The sequence below is a fragment of the Carcharhinus amblyrhynchos genome, chromosome 16, assembly GCF_965287045.1.
Source record: "Carcharhinus amblyrhynchos chromosome 16, sCarAmb.v2.hapA, whole genome shotgun sequence".
NCBI classification, from domain to species: domain Eukaryota; kingdom Metazoa; phylum Chordata; class Chondrichthyes; order Carcharhiniformes; family Carcharhinidae; genus Carcharhinus; species Carcharhinus amblyrhynchos.
The window spans coordinates 62,048,394-62,063,767 of record NC_137339.1 but is presented as its reverse complement, the minus strand read 5'-3'; positions in this window follow the sequence as shown (position 1 = coordinate 62,063,767).

Here is a 15,374-nt window from a genome sequence, read left to right as displayed (position 1 = left end):
AAAAGGCAGGGAATTACAGGCCGGTTAGTTTAACGTCTGTTGTAGGTAAAATGTTAGAATCAGTCATCAAGGAGGAAATAGAGAGGCATCATGAGGGGAATTGCTTGATGGAGCAGACGCAGCACGATTTTGTTTAGGGGAAGTCGTGTCTGACAAATTTATTGGAGTTCTATGAGGATGTGTCTCGGGCGGTGGATAGAGGAGAGCCGGTGGATGTGGTCTTTCTTGATTTTCAGAAGGCTTTTGACAAGGTTCCTCACAAGGTTATTGCAGAACGTAAGGGGGCATGGTGTTGGGGGTAGGGTGTTAGCGTGGATAGAGGATTGGTTGTCAAATAAGAGGCAGAGAGTGGGGGTTAATGGGGGCTATTCGGATTGGCGTTTGGTGACTAGTGGACTGCCCCAGGGGTCGGTGCTGGGGCCTCAGCTATTTATCATTTATATAGATGATCTGGAGGAGGGAACTGAGTGTATGGTATCGAAATTTGCTGATGACACCAAGATTGGTGGAACGGCAAATTGTGCGGAGGATGTGGAGAGTCTGCAGAAGGATCGAGATAAGCTGGGCGAATGGGCCAGGAACGGGCAAATGGAATTTAAAGTTGGCAAGTGCGAGGTGGTCCACTTTGGTAGGAATAATGGCTAGAAGGGCTATTACTTACGTAGCGAAAAACTGCAGCAGGCGACGGTGCAGAGGGACCTCGCGGTCCTTGTGCATGAGTCGCAAAAACCCAGCCTGCAGGTGCAGCAGGTGGTCAGGAAGGCGAATGGGATGCTGGCCTTCATAGCGAGGGGGATTGAATATAAAAGTAGGGAGGTCTTGCTGCAGCTGTATAGGGCATTGGTGAGGCCGCAGCTGGGGTACTGTGTGCAGTTTTGGTCGCCGCACTTACGCAAGGATATTTTGGCCTTGGAGGGAGTGCAGAGGTGGTTTACTAGGCTGATACCGGAGTTGAGGGGGTTGAGCTATGAGGAGAGGCTGAATAAACTAGGCTTGTACTCGTTAGAGTTTAGAAGAATGAGGAGAGATCTCATTGAGACATGTAAGATGATGAATGGGATGGATAGGATAGAGGTGGAGAGACTCTTCCCGCTCAGAAAGGATAGTAGGACTAGGGGGCACAGCCTCAAAATAAAGGGGGGGGGGGGCGGTATAAAACGGAGTTGAGGAGGAACTTCTTCACTCAAAGGGTGGTGAATCTCTGAAATTCTCTGCCCGTTGAAGTGGTGGAGGCTGCCTCGCTAAATATTTTAAGACGCGGGTTGATGGGTTTTTGATAAGAGAGGGGATTAAGGGTTATGGGGAGAGGGCGGGAATGTGGAACTGAGCCACGACAGATCAGCCATGATCTTATTGAATGGCGGGGCAGGCTCGAAGTGCTAGACGGCCTACTCCTGCTCCTATTTCTTATGTTCTAATGTTCTCTCAAAAATGTGTTTTTGGATACCAGCTTCTGTTATTTCGATGATTCAATAACAAAAAGATATGCTGCTGAGAGGATGATGGGGAATCTCAACAGGTTTTGCAGGACCTGGAAGCAGACAAAATAGCGGATGTTTCATATTCAGACTACCTTTGTCAGAGATTTGGCAAAAAAAAAACTTTGACAAAGAGCCTTGAGCTCTTTTCTCTCCTTATAGTCCTGCTGACAACTTCCAGCATTTCACCTTTTGGTTTCAGATTTCAGCATCCGGAGTAATATATTTTATTAAATATGCAAATGTTTGCCGTCGGCTCCGATGATAGGTTTCCTAACCCCTCAATTGATAACGTTGTACTAAGTTTCGAGAAGCTCTCCTTATTTTTGTTACAACAAGGTGAAATGATATCATTTCAAAACATGAAATCAAATGAAATACACTAGCACCTACATTTTAAACATGTAGTGTCTCGCAATCATGATTTGGCATAATTAGCTCAGTACTTAGGTTTCCCTTGCTCAAAATGTTGGAAAATTCACAATAACGCATTACGCGTGTGTCACATAACCAAAATTGCATTAATTGAATGGAATTATCTTGGTTAGCGAGCGATCAGCTTTTTTCAGATTTGAACGTTGGCTCCCTTTATGTGCACGTCTTCGAGTTACGAGGAAGAGAATATAATTTCATGGTCAAGATGCCATGACAATTAGCATCTGTGTTGCTAACGAGAGAGTATTTCTCTAAAAAAGAATTGCGACGTTTCTGTCAATTTAATTTTCTGGCAGTAAGTGTTTTTGTTCCCTGTATAATAAGATCAATGTGCAGTGAAAGAAGGAGCTGAGCGAATCGGGCCTGACGTGCACAAGCAGTGTCAAATTCAATGTACAGTAATTGATAATTGATTACAATTATGTCTCTTAAGAATAAATGAGATAAATTACACAATTTAAAAATCGTAGTTGCATTGACTGAAAACATTCATGGACGAGAGGGTATTTCACATTTTGCTCGACTTTATTATTACTATTATTATTATTATTATTATTATTATTATTATTACTGTGGCTACATAGAGAATAAGACACACTTGTGATTGTCGCCAAATTCTACTGCAGCATGATAAAGGCAAGGACAAGCATAATAATGTTTTCAGTGTTAATATTAGGTTTACATGTGTGTCTTATAAAGGGCTCCCATACATTTCTGAGTATTTATCAGCTTTATACGACAGCGACAATTGTGAGGAATGGATAGTAGGTGCCAAATCCTGTTGAGTTTTCAAAGCTGGTGTTCATTTGAAAAGTCATCAGAAAAATCAGTGGTGGAAGACAGGAAACTCAATGGATAATCATTGAAGGAACTAGGGGGTCAATAAGAATATTATTTCATTTAATTCTGTCCTGTGACTGGATTACAGTGCAGATCCTGGTGTGGAAATGAAATAAATTGCAATAGTTGTGGAAAATGAAATGGGAGGAGTTGGTCAATAGCCTGTATGAGAACGTGATTTCCTCTCACAACTCTCGGGAAAATAAACAGAAACATTTGTTTTTTGTATTACGGCGATTTCGAATAAGGGCATTTTGGTCAGAGAGAACTGAAAGTGGTTCCTGACATGTATTATTGGAATGCCTGCTATTGGATGCATCCGAAAAAGATAGTGATATTTTCCGACATCGCCAAAGGAGTCTCGTAGGAAAAACTGGCAGTAGGTTTGGGAACCTAACGTGGTGAACAAAACGGAGACAAAAGTAGAATCAAAACACAATCATTGAGCTGAATACAACAAACTGATGTGTGAGATGTTGTGTTACTTAGAAGGTGCAGGATGAATTCCGAGTGTTTTCGCATCAATCAGGGATAAGTTACGATCTATAGCACTCAAAGTGAGAGTTTCCATTTCGCACTATTGAATGAATATGGGGGCATAGACTTCAATTTAAATGGTTTGTAATATTTTGAATGCGGTTTACAATAATCAAAGTTGTTCAATGTTCTGCACGAAAATAAAGTGTTCTATCACAACTTTCTGTCAACCTATAAGGAAATCACATCTGATGTGGTAAAATCCTCGATAGAGGAAGTAGATTTTAAGCCTGCCCAATACGCGGTATCCATCTTGGGGAAAAAAAAGGCAATCATGCGTGCTTTAACCAAGATTGTAACGCAGCCAACAAAGTAGCGGTACTGATATATTTGATGAGCTCAGTTTTCTCACCTACAGGTATGGCAACATATTAAGCGAAATTCCTGCTTCGTATTATCTGGCTGTGTTATGTGGTTGTGTTCATCCGAATACTATTGCAACTAAGGACAATTGAGACCGAATAACACGCCTTAACATGTAATTGTTCAAATCAGCGACAATTTAGTAACGCTATATTTACATTTATGAGGGTATCCGATTTCACCGTGAGAACAATCATCTTTCAAGTCACTTTCGAATACAAGGCCGCCTCTTTTATACCTGTGATCCCCTCCATTCATGTCATCAGGGTCCCTCGAAGTCAAAGGCCGACTGCGAGCAGGTCCGCCAAACAGCTCCGGATCTTTCCTCATGTTCAAATTAAAATTGAGAATACAGCTATGCTTCTGAAAGTGCCGAAAAGAAGACATGAACACGATCAGTGCCAACCTGTCTGCGCATATTCTGATGGGTTTCAGTTCATAGTCTATTTGTTTTTGTTAGAGAAGTGAAATCTCACTGATAGAACTGTAACGATTATAGGATCGTACGGAGCTGAAATACTTTAACAATCATTTAGATTGTAGTCTGTTCCGTCTTTTTGATATCTGTTGAACGGAAGAATATTTTTGGGAGTTGTAATGCATGTGGCTTGACTATCTGTCTCTAAGTAGTTTGCACTGAAAAACAACTTTGCAAATCATTTTGCCCAAGTTTAAATGGTATATCACGGGTGTGTTGACAGGTTTTTCTGAATATTCACTAGAGGAGTTTTCGTTTCCTACAGCACTGATCAAATGCCAGCAAGGTAAGGAAACAACAACGGTTTGACGTTTCTTTGTATTTTCCTTTACTTTGTGCATCACATTCGGTCAAGGACTGTTATGATATTAATAGAAAGAGAAGAATAAAACGCTGCAAAATTTCACCTGATATGACTGAACATGTGGAGGCATAATCGAGCTAAAATTTCGAAACTGCATCCCTGAACGGGAGATGGAAACTGATGCAGGTAATGATTTGGAAGTAAAGTGAGAACAGAACACAAATCAGTCTGGAAAACTGAGAGGCAGAGAAACCAAATTATAAAAAAGAAATCTAAATGGACCACATTACAACATCATTCTAAGAGGGCATTTGAAGAAAAAAAAACACAATCCAGAAGGCCCTGTGATGAATTTGTGGAACATGTATAAAAGGTGAATTAATTAACTACAAAATAAGTCATTAACGAATATTCCGTAATTGGGATGACAGAAACGTGGCTCCAGGATGACCACGAATGGGATCTGAACATGCAGGGATATTCAATAGTCAGTAGATATATATGGAAATGAAACGGGGGTTGGCGTTGCGATCCTGTTTAAATTGGAAATGAACGCAATAGTTAAGAATAAAATTAGCCTGGACGATGTCCACTTTGAATGATTGGAGCTGCAGAAAACCAACGGCCAAAAAAAAAACGGTGGTGTGAGTTGCGCAGAGACCACCAAATCGTAATAGCACCCGTAATAGCGTCGGGGATGGCGTAAGGTAGGATATTAGAAATGCTAGCAGTAAGGGTACAACATTTATTACAGGGGAATGCCATCTAGATGTAGTTGGGACTCGCCAAACTGGTAGCAAAGCTATAGAGTACAATTTATTGGAATGTATTAAGAATTGTTGCCTCGTCCAACATGACGAGGAAGCAACAGATGAGCAGCCACCCTGGACTAGGTATTGTGTAATGAGAGAGGATAAAGTAGCGACCTTTGGGGTGATTACGTAAAATATGGTGGAATCCCGAATTGAGATGGGCAGTGAAACAGTTCAGCCTCAGGCAATTGTATGGAACACGCGGAAAGCTAACTTTGATGATATGAATCGTGCACTGGCTGGGATGAACTTGCAAAAGATTATTCAGCGGTGAATAGCCGATATTCAATGGCATACATTTAAATACTACATGGGTGGAATTGAACAAATGTACTTCACTGTTATACCAGTAAATCTGAGCCCACCAATAGCTAACAAGGGAATCCAACCAGAGTGCTGAAACTAAAGAGGAAGCATATAAATTGAACCAAAAAAAAAGCAAACTGCGGACTGGGAAAAACTTGAAATCCGCCAGACGACTCCAAAATGTTTAATTCATTGGGGAAATCGAAATACGAGAGCAGGCTTTAAGAAGACATTAAATAAATGCAATGGCTTCGACAATAGAAAAAGACTGGTCAAGAAAAAAGTAGAACAATTTTAGTGAGTATCAGGTGAATCGGAATGGACAACAAAGAGATGCAGACCAGCTGAAAAAAGCACGTTGTAGCTGTCTTCACTAAGGACGGCACACATAACCTTCAAGAAATATTTATTTGTCAGGAAACCCAATTGGGGAAAATGCTGAGATTAAAACTCAGTATGACTCGAGTTGCCTAATGATTCGCATCACAGAGTATTCTTGGACGGGGCCCAAGAAGAAATTCACGCCTTGATAATGATTTTTGCAGCATTCTGCAGATTTTTGAAGATGTCATTGGATCGGAGGGTAGTTAATGTAATAACAATTTTCTTTTTAAATGGGAGTAAAAAAACCACGAGGAATTATAGGCTAGTTTGCCTGCCATTGGTGACGGAGAAAATGTTTGAATCAATTGCTAAGGATGCAATAACTGAGCATTTGGAAATCTGTGACAGGATCCATCCAAGACAAAGTGTATTCTTTCGAGGGAATTCGGGTCTGACAAACCCTGTGGAAAAATTGCGAATGAGACCTGTAGAGTGAATGAGGTTCAATCAGCAGACGTTGTGCATCGGGAATGCTAAAAGGCTTTTGACATGGTCTCACGCAAAACGATTGTGAGCAAAACTAAAGCTCATGGTATCGCAGATAATATAATGACTCGGTAAAAAACTGATCGTCATGCAGGCATCAGAGAGCGGGAATAAGCAAGCCCTTATCACAGCGGCAGACATTGACTGGTGCGGCACTGTAGGGTTCAATGCTAAATGTTCGTTCAAAACGAAATAATTAAATTCAATATCTCCAAGTTTGCAAACAACACTGAGCTGAGTTGAAATGCGCGCTGTCAGAAAAAATGTTGAGAGGCTGTGCGGTGACTCGGGTAGGTTGGTTGACTCGGAAAATACGTGGCAAATGCAATTGGATGAGGTTCAATGTGAGGTTATATACTTGGCTGGCAAAAAAAAATGAAGGAAGATTATTATCCGAATGGTGGCAATTTACGGAAATGACAGTGCAAAGTGACTGCGTACCATGGTGGAATAGTCGCTGGAGGTTGGCATGCAGGTTCAGCAGGGGGTGACGACGTCTCATAACAATGTGTTCTTCATAACAACGGGAGTTGAGTATGGTTGCCTTACTGCAGTAATGCAGACCCTTCGAGATGTCACGCGTTCAGTGTTTTTTGAAAAAATGTTTTGTTTCAGTAAGTGACGAAGGAATGTTAAGTTCCTGCGGCACTTCTAAAATAATAACTCAGTAACAGTACTTTGCTGGGAATCGTGCAGTTGCCAATATGCAGAAAATCTGGTGACGGTGTTGTTTAATGTGAAATTACTTCATTCAAAAACAACGATGAGTGGCAATACCAGACTGTTCTTATGTAGTTCCAATTATTCAATCTCTTGACTTAAACTCCCACAGGTCTGACATCATGTCAGGATGGTAAGACATGAGTAACGTTGGCATGATGCTATGAAGATTTCTGAGGAATTATGGTGGTACTTCTGTTTTCAAGGCTACATGCATGTGGGCATATGTGATATCTTGTGGGTATCTGTTTGTGTGCGAGAGACAAGCTCACAACAATGGAGTCAGTGGCAGAGAATATAAAAGCCAATTTCGCCCTCAGAACAAAAAAAAATAGCCTAGTTACCCTAACCTGGCTGGAGGTGAAGTAACTTGAGGATCAGATGAGGAAACCGTAGCCTAAATGAACAAGCACAACCGGTACGCAAATAGACCACGCCGTGATCGTGGTATATTTCGTCACACATCCACTACGCAGTAAACTGAGATAAAACTTCCTCACTTACAAGAACTGTCAAGCGATTGTTGTTAATTCTGCTGCTTTTGTAATGCTGAACTTTCAGTGAGTGACATGCCCCAAATGAATTGATGTTCTTTGACACCAAAGATGAGGGGGATATGAGACATTATATAATGTACAGATATTCACCTGTTTGACTTGATCCCTACAGAGCATAAGATCTGCCAGGATGGTAAGACAAAAAGAAAACACAAGGACGATGTGAAAATGACTTGTTTTTTTTTTCAGAGCTGGATGCTTGTGTTTATCTGTCTGCGTGTGCGAGAGAAATGTGGGGGAATCGGGGCCCGGGCGGTGGGGAGCGGGGGTGGGTATGTTCTGCCACCAAAGGAGAAAGCAGCAGAGAACAAAACTAAACAATACTTAATGCCCTACTCTTCTGCTGGAATAGCCAAAATATAAACAATGCCCTACTGAAATAATGACTAAACAACACAGGACTACTGGTTACATTGGAGTTATTAATTTGCTAACGTATCTTTTAACATCGTGCTTGCTATATGATTATTTATCTTCTCATCCAGTCTGATTCCATAAATTGATTATTCTGTTGTGTGACTTTCACTTTCACTGATCTCTTAACGTGCTTGCTTGGTAAGGCTGCACACATTCACAACTGTCATGACTGCGTGAGTCAGTGTCACGATGGTTTTGAGAAACATACATATGTGCATGTGTGTATGTAAGTGTGATTGCTCTTGGATGTGTGTGTGTGTGTGTGTGAGAGAGAGAGAGAGAGAGACAGACAGACAGACAGACAGACAGAGAGGATCTCATGTTAATGATGAAAGCAACAAATTAATCTAATCCAAGGCTGTATTATTGACATGATTTTTTGTTTCACTCTGAGTGTTCCGAAACGGCGCGTTGCAACGTCCCCGACAGATGCTGACGGGGGTTTGGAATTGGCTGCCCTGTTCCTTTCTAATTCTTAATTGCAAAATACATCAAGTCAGAGCAATGTCATTGTTTTTTATGCTTTTTTAGCAATATATAGCTAAATAACTTGACAGAAACAAAACGCCGAATATAATTTATGTAAATTAAATTTCCAGCAATCTTCTTCAGCTGAGTGTGTTTCTGTTTGAACATGCCGTGCACTTGTGTGCCTGCGTGTGTGTTCGTGTGTGTGTATGCGTGTGCGTGTGTGTGTGTGTGTGTGTGTGTGTGTGTGTGTGTGTGCGTGTGTCTATAAGTGAGCCTGACTCAGAGTGAAAGAGAGAGAATAAATATAATATGTTGATAATCCTGCACTATTCATGCACGTAACTGAATCTCATTCAATTTTTCGTGGCCATAATTACTTTCCATAATTTACTGAATAATTCATGCAGTGTGGAAATGATGCAGTATAGAAATACTTGGACTCTTTTATCTTGCAACTTTAATCTAAAATTCAGCCATGAGGTTCCTTGGAAAGGAATGGGACAAAATTGTATCACTTGTAGTTCAAAAAAAAGTCATTGTTCATGTGTTCCAAGGCAAAACCCCCGAAAGTGTCAGTTTATTTAAAGGCCAATCTATCGTTTTCTTGTCTCATCGAAGCGAGATAAGTCAGTGACCACAAATAATGGGCTCCAACAAATTTCAAGCCAAAACATCGGAAAGTGACAATCACCAACTCGATCAAAGCAATGTTCAGATTCGTTCCTCTGAAACAAAAAGTAATCTCTACTGCCGATGTTTTTTTTTCTTAAACTCCATGAATATTAACTTCGTGAATCTGGCAGAAAAGAGCAAACCAGTCACACGAGTCGCCACCAGCCGATATAATACCACTAGATTTATGATGGAATTTCTGTGCCCCGTCTGAAGTTCAAGCAATGTCTCCAAAATTCAAAGAGTTACTTATTCTTCAACTGCAGATTATTTTACTGCACTGCATAAAACACAAAGTGTCAGGAATAAGGACATATCATCCTGCGATCTGATACGTACTGACGCAGATGCTAATGTATAACTAAGGAGTCTAATTGGGCGTTTTTAACAGTCCGTATAAAATTTGCTTCCCTCAGTAGACTGTGAAGTAAGAGTTTTTTTTTCTCTCATTCAGTTATTGAAATAAAGATACCGTGAAATTATTATTGATAAAATCTGCAGGTTGCTTTTTCTGTCAAGGACTTGAATCAGCGGGGAATTCCGTTCCTCCACTCGTCCTAGATTTCAATATGTCGACTTCCGTCGCAGCAGAAGCCACAGCCTTCTGCTCTATTAAAAGAACATCCTCAGGTCAATTTATTGCTGGAACATGCTTAGGTTCAGGTGCTATCAAATACATCTCATTCACAGGCTATATATTCTGATACTGATATTGCGCGTGGTAATGTGCTTTCTATTGCAACACTCTCTCTCAGCAAATTATAAGATAATTCGATTACCTCGAAATGATGTAACATTGGTTTACTTTGAATGCATTTTACTGATACAATAGTTGTTCTACTTAATATATTTGCATTGAGTCTCTATTTCCAAAAATGACATGACTGAGCCGGCGATTGGGCAGGGATTTTCTGTTCCATCTCTGTCAACTAAAATTCTAATACTGGTTTTAATCTAGTTCAATTTATTCGACAATCGAAGTTACTAGATTTTGAGGCCATAATATTCTATCAGTTTCTGATAAGTTGTTAGCATATTCCATCAATAGTATTTTTTTAAAGCACCTGTCTCGAACTCTCTGAATTTAGAATATCTATCTCTTCTGTGTCTCTCGTGATCAGATATCATTGACTTTTCTTTCTCTATTCTAAGCATTTCCTTACGAAGGCCACTTCTCGTTCTATTTACTTCATTGCACTTAGAATATACGAAGCCAACATGGTTCGAGGCATACTTGCAACGTTTCAGGAAAAATGATTCATTTGTCGTTAACAACGCTTTCAAACGGCAGCGATGAAATAACTTGCCTTGAAATAAAATAAAATTCCGTGAAAATTGAGGGTTTCAGATACTGAGCACTTTACAAGCGATATGAAGGAGCTCCAGCAACGCAAAAGTGAGTGGCCATAGTGTAAGTGTATGCGCGTACGTGCATGTGTGTGCGATTGGCTGTGGGAGGAGATGGAGGGGGTGAGCGACAAATCACGGTGAAGGCAGAGTTGTTCATACTTTAAACACCACAATAGAAGAACGTAAGTTGATTCTGGTTGCTGGAATTCATTAAAGTGAGGCCCAGGAATCTGGATGCATCCAATTTAATTCTTCCAGCGAATGCGTTCTCTCTATTTTTGGACCTCGAAGGAAAAGGTAGTCAATTACATTAAAAAAAATACAATCAGCATCAGTTGTGTTACTTTGAATATTTTGCAGTTGGACTGCTGCTGAATTTAGAATCCTAATTTTATTTGTGTAGGATGTTGATTAATTGATGCATTGATTTATTTCTTGATTGGCTTGTTGATTTGTTTGTTGATTTGTCTATTCATTTATTCATTTCTCCATTTATTTATTACCTTATTATTCATGTATCTATCTGATAGTTGCACACAATATTAATTATTTCATACTTAACGTGTATTGTTAAGCGATGACACATTTAGATATTCACTTATTTACTGAAGTTAGGAAAATTCTCTCCCCCACTCCTCTCCCGCAGCCTTCCCGATATTCCAGTTTAGATGTTGCACCGTCAATATGGATGGAAAGTATCGGTGAATTTCCAGCAGAAGCGGAAACATCCCGACATTCACAAACTTGATGTGATTATGCCAGCGTTGGATTGGGGTAAACACACTAAAAAGTCTCACAACACCAGGTTTAAGTCCAATCGATTTATTTATTTGACCGTAAACTCACAAACTTTCGGGATTTGTCCCTTCGTCAGGTGAATGGAGAGTTCTGGCCTCAAGCAGAGCATATAAAGCACAGACAGTTTACAGATTACTGATTAGAATGCGAATCTTTACACCTAACCTGCTGTTCAAGTCCTAAACTGGCCGACAATGTGAGTGGAAGGAGCACTGATCACAGGTTAAAGAGGTATGTATTGTCTCCAGACCTCACTTACTGTACTGTCTGGAGACAATACACATCTCTTTAACCTGTGATCCGTGCTCCTTCCACTCACATTGTCGACCACTTTAGGACTTGAACAGCAGGTTAGGTGTACAGATTCGCATTCTAATCAGTAATCTGTAAACTGCCTGTGCTTCATATGCTCTGTCTGAGGCCAGAACTCTCCATTCACATGACGAAGGGACAAACCCCGAAAGCTTGTGAGTTTACCATCAAATAAATCAGTTGGACTTAAACATGGTGTTGTCAGACGTTTTACTGTATTCACAAACTGGACACTTTTTTTAGGAAGCCGGAATAATTGAGTTCATTGTCAAAAAATAACTTTTGTTTGCTCACCAGCTGTAGGGGCAACTATCTATAAATAAAATAGTGGAGTGCTGAGGATAACTCATCTCATTTCCACGATGTTATTGACGGTCTACAAAACAGCAGCATACCAGATGCAGTTATTCTCCCTTTTATATCTATGACCCTTTCTCTCTGAAAGGGAAGTGTGATTTTGGTCAGACAGGCAGCATAGTCAGTGCAAGCATCGGCGGCCGAAGGGTCTGACCTTGTCGTGCATTTTTTTCTTTGTTCCAACATAGTCGAAAAAAAAGTTCTCTCTATATTGTGCACTTCTCAGAAGCATTTGCATCCCTTCAGTTAGCTATTGATTGCTTGTTTGTGCACAGCGAAATCTGCAAAACGTCCAACCCTACTCACACAAGGACAGAAATCAATGGTATTAGTTGGCCATTTGCCTTCTTTAGCTGGCTATGCTATTCAACAGGATCGTGGCTGTCACGCTCCCTCAATTCCAAATATGTGCATACACTCTCTACACTTTGATCCCATTCAATCTGAACAAAAAAAGTTGTTTTTTTTTCCCATGCATCGATTAAAATTTCTCATAAAATGCTGGCCATTGCATTGTAACGTTTAAAATGATTGGATGTGAGGATCAAGTTTTTTTTTAGCATTGTAAACCTAAGTATTGTACGACAGTGGACATCAATGGGCAAAAAAAAAATGCTGATTTTAATTGTAACGACTTGTTGGCCAGGAACTAAAGCTGTTGCTGAACAATAGGTACCTTGAAAACATGAATGACCACGATAAAGTTGAAGCTTAGTGCGCTAAGGAAGAACATACAGTTGCAGATGAAGGAGAATATGCACTTTCAATAAGATGATAAACATAAATTCACTTTAATAATACGAAGAGGGCTGATGAAAATAATACTTACAGAAAATGTAAAGGGGAATCCTAACGCCTTCAGTAGACATATTAACAGCAAAAAGTTGGCAAAAATACAACATTTGGCGAATTATGAACGGAATGGAAGTTTAATCATTCAGCGTGAGAGCTTTACAACGGAGCAAGGTGATGTTTTCCCTCGATCTTTACCACGGAGCTTAATACTAAACACGCTATAGGACTAGACGAGGAAGCATTGTTCCTAACTGCGTTCAAGTCTGGAACATAAGTGCAGTTGAATAAACGCTAGACACTTGGATTTCGCAAGGAAATTAAATACGAGATGCATTCATGGCTGTTGAATGAAGGAGCAATGAAAATTTCTTGGACATTGGCCAGTGACTTTCATAATTCTCCACACGCTGGGGAGGATCCAGAGCACGACAGAATACTACAGAATAACAACTTTTCCACATTTGTTCTTCTTTAAACGTTTGTAAGAACAATCCTAGTAGATGCAGGTCCGCCATTTCAACATGGGAGGTGGGAAATCTTCTGGAAATAATTAGTTCAAATGTAATCTGTATCCAAGTGACAAAGAACGGATTGTTAAGAAAAGTGGACAAGATTCTTGCCATTGCATTTAACATTAATCATTTGCATTAAATCCCGAAATTAGGGAACATCAGCTTCCTATCCATTTGTTCCATGCCAGCTTTGGCACATATACCTCAACCTTGTACCACTTTCTACGTTGTGTCATCGAAAAAAAAGAATCAAACCCTCCTTCATCGTTCAAATTCACTATCACGAGCAATGTCCCAGTGAATCTGTTCTGAATTCTCCACTGTGCACACAATGTATTCTGTTCAGAAGGGGGTCATTAGGTCCATCGGATTTTTTCCAACTTTCTGCGGGAGAATGTTAATAGGCCCGATCTGTATAACTTATCATATTTCCATCACCTATCCATCTTGGTCCACGTTCCTGTGCAGTAAACGCTTAAGAGCTTGCACTTACTGATTCCGTACAAAAATAATTTTTAAAAAAGGTTTATTTGTTTAGATCCTGAATGCTCATTGAGAAAAATACACTACCTTTGAAAAGCTGAATTGTTTAGCTACGTCCCATATTAGGGGGATGGATTTGTTGTTCAGTCTCCAAAGCTTTGGAACAAACAAGGACATGTATATTAATCCATGAGAAGAGGAAATACGACTAGTTACAAAATAAAACAAAATGCAGATGCCTTTTTAATAAATTGATTGAACAGGCTATAAGAGTGAGTCAACTCTGCCATCAGTACTTGTCCTTGGCAATTGTCCGCTGTTTAACTTCTATATAAGTCAACATATACACTTCCCCTACATTTAACTGGTGTGCAAGCTTTGGGCGTGAGTCTTTGAGGGTGTGAGTTGTGTCATTTTAAAACAGTTCCCTTGTTCAAATACGTAATCTTTCGTTTTGTTCAAAGAATCACAGGGTCTTAGATCCCTGCAGTGCCAAAGTATGCCCATCCGTCCTTAGAACTACACGTAAAAAAAAACATACAGACCCTATCTCCGTGAACCTGAATATTTACCACACCAATCTGCCCGGCATTATGTGGCAATTTTGCATGACTAATGAATATAAACAGCAAGTATTTGGACTGTGGCGAAAAGCGAACACTCGAAGGATAACTACACATGGGAAGAATGTGAAAACGCCAGACAGGCAACCATCAGAGGCTGGAATTCATTCTGTGCCTTTGTCAATTCTTTTTTCTGGAGTAACACACTTTCGGAAGTTGGAAATCATTTCAATGCACATCTGACATGTTTCTAACATATAAATGATCCATTGTTTCAAAAGCATCACCATCCTGAATCCGCAGATTTCAACCAATGAGTAGCACTGACATAAAAAATTAGTCAGACAGTTGCAGCGAAAACACTCAATGTGAATTTCGTCTCAAAAGGAGTTGTGACTTGAGAAGTTCGTGGCAGATAGACGACAATTCTGTGACATTTTTCCAAGCAATGAAGGCAATATGCATTCAAAAAATGGACATCTTGTGCTGAAGAGAAGCCAGATTCACTTCTCATTCGGCATTATGTTTCAGCCATTCTAAAGTCAATATTCTTTTCTTTTTAATGAGCTGTGTGCTCGATATAAATAATATGAGCCGCACATGCAAATATTTATCGTCTTGACGCCTTCACAAATACATCCACTTAGTTTTGACTATCGTGATTAACGACTAAATGGAATCCCGTAGGATAAAGTTCCTGATAGACAGCATTGAGCAGAAAGTGGACTGGATTAGCGCGGGAAAAGGCATATCATTCCGGAAGCCTAAATTGATAACTCAGCTCCCGGTTCCCGAAAATCTGTACACCATGTTCAAATCATGTGCCAGGAACGTTATTCATTCTATGCAACATGCTGAGATTATTGTAAATCCAACATCGCTCAAGGAATTTCACACAGCTACTGTCAAGGAACATGCCTTATTAGCAATCATCTACATGCACT